Source organism: Camelus ferus, chromosome 23 (assembly GCF_009834535.1).
Source record: "Camelus ferus isolate YT-003-E chromosome 23, BCGSAC_Cfer_1.0, whole genome shotgun sequence".
NCBI lineage: Eukaryota > Metazoa > Chordata > Mammalia > Artiodactyla > Camelidae > Camelus > Camelus ferus.
Window position 1 is genome coordinate 27,273,234 of NC_045718.1, and position 8,720 is coordinate 27,281,953.

The following is an 8,720-nucleotide window of genomic DNA, read 5'->3' on the forward strand; positions in this document are numbered from 1 at the left end:
ACTGGGAAGTGAGAATAGGAGATGACAGAAGCTTAGGTTCCTCTGAACTGTGCTGCACAAATAGAGTAGTCATTGGGGGGTGCCCAATCACTTTATAAAAAACATCAATTAACCCTCCCAAACTAAGAAGTGGACTGATTTGCTATGCTTAAGTATTTAGAACTCAAAACCTCATCTCAGACAGCCGGGTGAGAAGCGCGTGGGGGGCCCCGGCACAATGGGAGCCCGGCGGGGAGGCAAGGCTGGAGGCTCGCGGGGACTCAGTCCCAGGAGGGTCCAGGGCCCTGTGCAGCCTCCACCCGTCGGAGCAACCACGGTGAGAGGCGCCGGGGATGCTGCGCGGGGCGTCTGGACTGTTCGCGGGGACCGTGGGCTGCGCAGAAAGGCCGGGCGGGCCGGCCTCGGAGCCCGGCTCTTCCCCGCGCCTTCCGGGCCAGAGGCGGACGCGGGCCAGCAGGGTCCCCGGCGCTGCCGGCGGGGCGGGAGACCGAGACCCGCGCGTTTCCCCGCCCGAGACCTTGACGCGGCGCCGCCTGCCCCGGAGACCACAGCCGGCGCGGCGGCCGCGCCCGGGACGGCGGGGAACCCCCCGCAGGTCCCTCCGGTTCGGAGCCTGGGCGGCCCGACGCGGGCCGGAGGTCAAAGGCGCACGACCTTTGGTCCGTACCTGAGCAGGGGTTCAGTGAGCTCCGGGACCCGGGGAGGTATGCCCTTTGCCCATCTGTCTCCTCTCTGGGTGCCCAAGGACGCGAAGTCCCTCAACGGAGAACTCAGGGTGTGTACACAGGCCCGGGCGCCTCCCAGGAATCTCAGGATCCCCACCTCTGGCTGAACCTTGAAGAGGCTCTGAGACTGTCTTGAAGGATGGTTCCTAACTGAACTGCTGAACTGTGAAACGGTTGCCCATCTCCTCGAAGACCGCCCTCTGCATCTGGGACGGTCTAGACTGGATTGGGTGAAGGAGCAGAGCCAGGAAATCCTCTCCATCACAGGCATTACCCCAGTGAGGACAGTTGACAGGTGGGGTGAGGCTTCTGCCTCCATTGTGACCCTTAAGCTGTTCTCATCTGGATTAACACGCATGTACTGGGGGTCAGGACCGGTGTCCAGAATAGGGGCATATTGGGGGAGAGTATAGCTCAAGTGGTAGAGTGCATGCTTAGCAAGCCTGAGGTCCTGGGTTCAATCCCCAGTACTTCCTCCAAAAAAAAACAAAAAACAAAAAAACCGAATAAACCTAATTTACCAAAAAAGAAGAAATTGAACAGAATAGGGGCATATTACTCTCCCTGCCAAAAGGGAGCTTTCAAAGTGCTCGAACTCTACATAGAGTCTCTGCTTCCATTTACCCACAGACCTGAACTCATCTGCCCTCTCAGGGTATGGAGGACACCCAAACGTGGAGGACTCCTCCTCAGGGTCCAGGGCTAGAAGCTCCAGAGGGCCCTGTCTTGGCATGCAGGGGGCTGAGCCTTCCCGAATCACCCCAGCCAGCAGACAGGGCACTAGGTAGTGAGGTTTGGCTACTTGGTATTGGATTTCTCTAGAAGATTTAGGATTAGACCCCTCTGTTCTCAAACCCTGAGTAAATGAAGAGAAAATGAAGTGGGAGAAGGCATGGAAAGGAACCCAGTCTTTTGGGTTTCAGACCAGGTAATGCACTGCCAGGCTTCAGCCTCCAGGGAGGAAGGATAAAGGATGCTCTCAGGGAAGGCTTTTCAGGCCCTCCTCCCTCCTCACACCACACCACTGCTCCACTTCTCCCAACAGCATGAGTGTGTCTCTGTCCCCGTGCACCAGGCTGGGGAGCAAATGGGCAGTGCCTGCTGGGAACCCTACTGACTGGAGCATGACATCCAGCCCTATGGCACCAGTGAGCAGGCCTGGGGAGCTACAATGACTCCTTCAACACTTTTAGTAAGAGAGGGGCTGGCAAGCACATGCTCAAGGCTGTCTTTGTGGACCTGGACCCTTATGTCGTAGGTGACTGGGCACCTGGTGGGGGAATGCCTGTCCCCAGCCCCTATTTTTTGCCATCCAAAGTCAGCTGGGACCTCTGCTTAGGGGAAAAGCTCTTGGAATGCAGGCAATTGCCTGACGAGAACAACACTGAAATCTGTTGCTTTTGTCTAGACTTAGTCTTCAGGGGTTCTTGGGACTTCCTGTGCTGAGGGGGCGATTAATCAGACAGCTCTGCCCAGAAACTGCTAGATATTTGAGTCAGGGGTCAGCCCTGGAACTGCAGAAAAGCCTGGATGTAAAAGCAGAAATTTCAAACTCCCTTTCCTTAGCCTCAGGTTCTTGGGGATAACATTGCCTGCAGAACTGGGTGCTGAGAACATTCACTATGTTCTCAGCCTTAACTGAAATGGGTTCCCTAATAGAATGTGGACCTGGGTGAACTTGGCTGTGTTGGCTCCCAGGAGTTCCTGTGCTTCCTCCTTTCTGCATCTGGGTTTCCTCACTTTCCTGTTCCTGAAAATGTCACCCCTCTCCTGTCTTTCTAAAGACATTGGTGTAAATGTTAAACTGTGGACTGGGTTTTTTGCATTAGTCTGTGTTCTTATCCCAATCAAAAGTCAAGTGAGAGTCCCCTAAACACCCTCTGATTCTTCACTAAACAGAATGAAGTGCCTATGATGCCAGGGAAGGGACTGGTAAAGGGACCCCCTAACCTTCCCCGTCACAGCCCAGGTAGGACTGGGCTTTAGAAGTGGGCTTGGAAGTGCTGTGTACCTCTCTGTTCAGTCCTACCTGGGGGAGCTCAGCCACAAAGGTCCTAGTGCCTGTGTCCCCGTGGGAGAGGAGACCTTTCTTTCTCCCAGGATGGGGAAAGAACTGGCAGGTACAGGCAGCTCTTCCACCTGGAGCAGCTGATACCTGGGGGGAAAGATGCTGCCAGCAACTCTGCCCAAGGTCACCACACTGTGGGGAAGGAGAGCCTCTATCTGGTGCTGGAGCGGATCCAAAAACTAGTGAGCAGACCTGGTGCCTTGGCACCTGCAGGAGATCAGTGCATCCTTAGGAAGAAAGGGGAACCCCAGGCCTGCGGCTGGTGCTGATGGTTCCTCTGGCCTGTCCATCCACTTGGCTTCCTCTGGAGGGAGCTGTGCATCCTGGGTGTGGATCTGGGGTTAGAAGTCTGATGAACCTGCTTCGTGGACTGGTCTGTGGCCTCGGGCTTTCTGCTCTGCTGTCCTCGCTTTGCCAGGCCTGACTGTCCGATCCAGGCGTTCTTTGAACTTTGATCCGTCAAGGGCCCCAGCAGGTGGGCGGAAGCTGCCTCAGCAGCTCGGCTTGTTGTTCTTAGACCCCTGCCACTTCACACACACAGCACTGCCCTCCTGGGTCCTCTGTGCCCCAGGACTCCAAGCCCCTTGGAGATATTTTCTTCTCACCTTTTATAGAGGTGAAGCATGAGAGAACTTTCTGCAGTGATGGAAATTTCTATATCTTGACTAGTTTGGAGGTTCTATAGGTATATACATTTGTCAAATTATTCATTGTACGTTCAATAGCATCTATATACTTAAGTATAAGTTATGCTTCAAAGTTTTGGGTTTTTTAAGTACACACGTGAATACAGCTGTAGTTAGGTCACAATACCTTTCTAGACAGAAAAGGGTTCTGCCAGCAGAAGAAGGCTGGGGGAGCTAATATGCCATCTGCATTGTGAGCAGTGTTCTCTCCCACCCCAGACAGACCAGTGTACCAGGCTTCAGGGTTTCCTCATCTTCCAGAGCTTTGAGTGGGCCACTGGCTTAGGCTTCACCCCCCTGCTGGTGGAGTGGCTTTCTCTTGACTATGGCAAGAGATCCAAGTTTGAGTTTGCTGTCTACCCAGCCTCCCAAGTATCAAAAGCAGTTGTGGAAACTTACAGCTCCATCCTGACCACTCACACCACCCTGGAGCACACAGACTGTGCCTTCACGGAGGACAACGAGGCCATCCGTGATATGTCACCACCCCTGGACATCAAGTGCCCTACCTACACCAACCTCAACTGGCTCATCAGCCAGATTGTCCTCTGCATTTTGCTGCGCCCTGCGTTTTGCTAGTGCCCTCAATGTGGACAGGCCTTGCAGCGCTCCAGACCAATCTGATGTCCTACCCCTGAATCCCCTTCCCCTTAGTGACCTGCTCACACATTGTCTCAGCTGAGAAGGCCTATCACGAGCAGCTCTCCATGTCAGAGATCACCAGCGCCTGCTTCAAACGCGCCAGTCAGATGGTCGAGTGTGACCCTCACTATGGCAAATACATGGCCTGCCGCCTGCTCTGCCATGGAGATGTGGTGCCCGAGGATGTGACGGTGTCACTGCCACTCTCAAGACCAGGCACACCATCTGGTTTGCAGGCTGGTGTCCCACGTGGTTCCAAGCCAAGTTGGGGAGGAAAGGAGGGGTCGGCATGTGTCCTGCATACCTGCTGAGAAGGGAGATTCCTGCAAAGCTGCAGGCATGAAAACATGCACCAGGGATGGGGAGAATCAGGCAAATAGCAGCTTTCGGGGCTGTCTTTAGCATAAGAGAGCTCACCTTGTCTAGAACCCAGGCCTGTGGCCTGTACTCCAGGGTCATTTCTACTTGAAAGTTTGCCTTTACGAAAGGTAAAGTGTGTTTCATGTCTCTTAGCCTGGAAAATAGGCATTCCCTAGGCCTCCCAGTCAGACTGGGGCAGGGCTGTCTTTGTTCACAGGAGCCAGGGACACGCCCACTTAATACGGCTCCTGCTCAGAACGGAGTGTTTTGGGAAGCACAGAAAGGCCTGCCATTCAGATAACGGGCAAAACAGGGGCCAGAAGCTCTATGTCGCAGAAGGTCTTCTGTCTCTTCGTTTTGAGTAATTCGTTTATGCCCCACCCTTTTATCAGTTCACATGCCCAGAGGGTACCAGACACATGACCTAGTTTAAAGTTTTATGGTTTTTGTTCCAGGGTGAGACTAGAAAGATAAAGGTAGCAGTTGTGACATTTAGAAAATATACAGCTTTCCTGCCCTATTACACTGCTGTGTATGTGACCACAATGGAGAGGAGGTAGGGACTTCTGGTCATAAAGATAGTAGAAACTTGCTAGTATTAAAGAGTCATCCTGCAGCTCAGAACAAAGGAGCAGGAAATGTGAGAGGCTGACTCTGTTTCTCGGCTCTGCATTTTAGGAAAGCTTAGCTACTCAAAGGAAGAACAGGTTGCCTTCAGGAGTTACTGGTAAGCTTTCTACCCTTGGAGGCATTAAGAGGAAGTTGACTTTTAAAAAAAAATTTGAATATGAAATGTACTTATACAGTCTGAATAGAGCAGTGTTTAAACTAGGTTAAGTTTAGATTCAGTTGGAGATCTTCACAAGGTTCTATATTTTGTTTAAACTGTTGATTTCTAAACTACAGGAAAGTGGGGAGACTTGCAGTTAACACTCACATACCCATTACCTAGATCCAACATCTAATTCTATGTTTCCTTTATTTTTGCCTTGCTGGCCCATTTAAACTCCTTTATAGCTATTATATAGCAAACATCTGTTTTTGTGCCTCACAGAATTAATAATACTTCTCCAAAATAAAAATACCGAGTCAATATTCAAACTTTCCCAGTAGCCACGAATTGTTTTTAGTCAGTTTTCAAAGTCAGGATATAATCAAGAACCAGGCATTGTATTTATTTGTCTCTTAAATATTTTAATATAAAGCAGTTGACCCTTTTTTTGTATGTGTGTGACTTGGAAGAGACTAGGCTCCTTGTCTTGAGTGTCCCACATTCCGAAATTGTTTCCCTGTGATGGTGAACTTGTTCTTCATAAACTGGCAAATATTGAACGCCAGGTGACTGGCCCTTCCCCAGTCATGGGACTCCTTGTACAGGCTCCCTCCAGGGAACACAGAACCAGGCATTCACACTACTTGCTGTTTCTTCACAGCCCCCCACTGTGAGGGGACCTGGCCAAAGTACAGGGGGTGATGCTCAGTGTTACTGAGGTCTGGTTCTGCCTCAACCACAAGTTGGACTTGATGTATGCCAAAGAGGCACTTGTGAGGGCATGGAGGAAGAGGAGTACTCTGAGGCCTGGGAGGTCCCAGCGCCCTAGAGAAGGATTATGAAAAAGCGGGCAGGGAGTCAACGGATGGAGAGGATGAGAGTAAAGAATACTGGGGGGGGGGGGGCCTTGGCCCCTGCAAAGCCTGTTCTCTCTCCCCAGTTTTGTATGTCTCATTCAACTGTTTCCCTAATGCCCTGCAAATACAATCAGTTTTGCAAGGGGTGTGGAACTATATGACGTGGAACTCTGCTCAGGCAATGCGTCTTCTCCAACTTTCCCAAATTCTTTGTCCTCCTTCTAAGTTGATGGGCAGGGTGGCCTCTGCCCCCCAGTGATTACAGCCAGAGGATGTCCGGTGGAGGACTGGCCCTTCTGTCCTATGTGGGCAGACCACCCTGACAGATATTTGGGGCTCAGGACCTGGGCACTGGTGCTCTGACTTCATGTGGTGGTTCCTATGTACCCCCTTATCTCCAGCCACCTTAAGGAAAGGTAAGCCTTCTAGAGGTTCTGGTGAAAGCTGCTGAAAGTGTATCTGCCTCAGCATTCCGGGACAGAAAGTCTGTCTCAATTCCAGCACTTTACCCATTCTCCCTCCTCATGGCCAACAGAGGGCAGTAGAGGTGAAATCCACATGGACTCACAGCCCAGTTGGCTGCAGCCTTCTTCCAATTTAGGGCTTTACCCTGATGCCTTATAAAGGCACAGGGTTGGAGAACCAGGACTCTAAAAGATGGGGCTTTTTTAGCTTGGGGCTTGGACCAGAGGCAACATAGGAGTCTCCAAGCATCCCAGTCTGAAACTTAATGATGGGGTTCCTCACATTGTTCTCATTCCAAGAAACTGGTGGGGAGCTGTGTAAAGAGTAAGTAGAACAAGGGTGATAGCATGACTGGGAAAGTTCAGATTCTGTATTCTTTATGTTCTCTTCCACTGCAGCTTTTCTGACCCTCCATGAGAAAGAAGCCCACTCTGGCTGATGGCAGCATCTCTTCCCCTGGAGCACTGGCTGGTTGACATCTTCGTCTTTCAGGACGTGGGCTTCACCAAGGACATGGACAACATTAGGTTGCTGGTCTGTGCAGACTGTGGAGTCAGACCAATTGGCTACATTGTCTGGATGACAAGACCAGGTTCTCTGTGGCCATGGAATGGGTTTCCCATGAGTAGTGAGGAGAGGGGAATCAGCTCCACACCCCACTATAAAAAGCTGCTCCCCTCAAGAACTGGCATTTAACCTGGTATAACTGTTCTGCTGCTGCCTTCCCTGCAGTAACAGAAACTATGAGTATCAGCCTGCTCAGCTGACATGCAGAGGGAGAATCCTGCTCCTCCAAAGCCTCAACAGCATGTCTCTTGTTTAGGCCGCTTTGCATCACAGCATTTCCCAATTCCCCTTTCCTGCCGGTTTTAGGACACTGGGACACTGCCACAAAACTGTTCTCCACCCTGGTATTCTGCCTGGGCTCTCTTTCACCCAGAGGCTCCCTTGTTCCTTGCTCTAGAACAGCAGTTCTCAGCCTTTCAGCCACAGTGACCTATGACTCATGCTCATGTGCTGGTAGTTGAAACGCCCCCTCCTTTTTCTCTCTCATTCAAGAAAGCATGTGAGTGTGTGAGAATGCCTTTTTTGTATGGCTCACTTTACCTACAGTAATTAATTCTTTTTAAAAGCAAAGCATTCACAAACTTCAGTATTTAATAGCTAATCAGAAACACATTGCCTAGGACACACCCCCAAGACTACGTCCAATAGTCTCTACTCCAGGTTGACAGTAATTTTTATTGTGAAGATGAACATAGTGGCCCCTCTTTCCTTCAAGTCTCAATGTAGATAAATGCCTTCCTGCTGTAGCCTGTAAGTTGAGAATCAGATTTTCACCCCCAAGGAAAACTCAGCCCTGGTTGTTTTCCTAGGATATCTTAGGATTAGAGTGGAGGGTGTGGGATACAGGAGGGGTAGGCCTTTGCCGTGTTATACATGAGTTTATAGGTTTGTCTTATCGGGACAAGTAACTCTTCATTTGCTCTTAGGAAAGACTTCTTTACTGGATAGTGTTATCATTTACTGGACATGGTCCTCTCTGAGTTTTGGTTCAGCTGGAATCTCTATTCCAACCAAGAATACAAACTTTCCATCCAAATACCTCTACTTCCAGCTGTGGAGTTGCTCTGTTTGATGATGGCACCAGTTTGATCTTCAGTACCATCTTCAGTTGTTCTATCGTTTCTCCTCTGAATGACTCACCATCTTAGAGGGAATCTGTATAACCAGGTTTCAGGTATCCTCTGATCATCCCTACCTCTAAGATTCAGGGGACCTAGAAATGAAATGCGAACTAAATAGAGACCTTGCCTTCTTCAGTCCATTCCTTGACATCTATTTGCAGGTTGCTTCCTTCTTCCTTCTCCCCAGAACTTACTCTAAGGGCTCCCCAGTTAAAGTATGAGCCTTTTGCATCCAACCTACTCCCCTAGAAAAGCGGCTTCCTTCCCCAGTCATAGCCTCAATGTGTTCTAGGAGAAAATGAGAGAACTGTTTCCCAGAAAATCAAATGTCCATGATTATGGCATTTGCAGAAAGAAACAAAAACAAAAACAAAAAACTCTGAGAATTATCCACTCAGGTCAGAAGGAGCAGAACCAAGATGTCTCTAGGGGCATTGGTCTCTCATATTACAAGCCA

The 8,720-nt window shown here is 50.3% G+C and overlaps 1 pseudogene; it reads left to right on the top strand.

Moving 5' to 3' along the window:
- The first annotated feature begins 1,779 nt into the window (after positions 1–1,779).
- On the top strand, positions 1,780–7,271 carry LOC102513979 (annotated as a pseudogene).
- Positions 7,272–8,720: the final 1,449 nt, after the last annotated feature.